Genomic DNA, 1,526 nt, shown 5'->3' on the forward strand with positions numbered 1-1,526 from the left:
GTTCTCTGTCAGTTTTCTCACTCCATTTGGTGCTTGGCTGAGTTCTTTATCTCTTCATTTGATGTTTTAGGGTTTCAGGATTGTTGTATTCTCTGTTCGGCTTAGTTTTTCGGATCTTTGCTTTGGAGGGACGGTGTGGTGCTTCTGCCTAGAGCGCCATTTTGCCGGAACTCCTGTCCCTTCTTTTTTGATGTGTGCATCTATTGCTGTAAATTGTCCTGTGAGGACTGCCTTTGCTGTGTCCCAAAGGTTTTGGTATGATATGTTTTCATTCTTGTTTGATTCTAGGAATTTTTTGATTATATGTCTGATTTCTACTATTACCCAGTGGTTTGTAAGCAGGGTGTTATTCAGTTTCCATGTAATTGATTCTGTTTCCTTGCTCTTTCCTTTGATAATTTTTACCTTGATGGCATTGTGGACAGAGAAGTTACTTTGTATTGTTTCAACGTTTTGGATCTTGTTGAGGATTGCTCTGTGACCTAAGATTTGGTCTATTCTGGAGAACGTTCCGTGTACATTGGAAAAGAATGTGTACTTTGCAGCGGTTGGATGGAGTGTTCTATATATGTCTGTGAGGTCTAGTTGGCTGATTGTGCCCTTTAGGTCTTCTGTATGTTTGCTGAGTTTCTTTTTAGATGTCCTGTCCTTTCCCACGAGTGGTGTGTCGAAGTTTCCTACTATTATCATCGAGCTGTCAATTTCTCTTTTCAGTGCTGTTAGAGTTTGTTTTATGTATTTTGGAGCCCTGTCATTGGGTGCACAGTTGTTTATTATGGTTATGTCTTCGTGATGGATCAGTGTGTTAATCATTATATAGTGTCCTTCTTTATCTTTTATGGTGGATTTTGTTTTGAAGTCTATTTTATCTGAGATTAGTATTACCACTACTGTTCTTTTTTGGTGGTTGTTTGCTTGATATATATTTTTTCCAACCTTTGATTTTTAATAAAGTTTTGTCTTCATTTTTAAGGTGTGTCTCTTGTAGACAGGATATTGATGGATCCTGTTTTTTTATCCATTCTGTCAGTCTCTATCTCTTTATGGGTGCATCGAGGCCGTTTACATTCAGTGTAATTATTGATAGATGTGAATTTATTGTTGTCATTTTGTAGTGCTTCTTTTTGTGGTGCCAACGTTTTCTTTGTACTGTTACTCTCCCGTGCTGAATTCCTTTTGTTTGTGGGCTTTTTTTCCATTTCTTTTGGTTTTATAGGTTTTGTTTCTAGTGAGACTTTGTTTTGCCTCTTTATTTTTATGAGTAGGTTTGTTAACTGTCTTTGTGGTTACTGTGAAATTTACCTTTATTTTTTTAAGTTTGAAGTAGTCTATTATTACTTGGTATCACTTTGCATTCCTTCCTTTAGAAGGTTCTATACCAACACCGTTTATTCTCTCTTTTATTGTTCTGACGTTGTTGCCATTTACAGATTAACTGCTCTGATTCTCTGTTGTATTTCTTTTGGTTTTGGATAGTCCCTGAGAGTTTATTTCCTAGATTTGTGTTTTCCTGGTACGATCCTGTG

The sequence above is a fragment of the Trichechus manatus genome, unplaced genomic scaffold (genome assembly GCF_000243295.1).
Source record: "Trichechus manatus latirostris isolate Lorelei unplaced genomic scaffold, TriManLat1.0 scaffold00002, whole genome shotgun sequence".
Taxonomy (NCBI): Eukaryota; Metazoa; Chordata; class Mammalia; order Sirenia; family Trichechidae; genus Trichechus; species Trichechus manatus.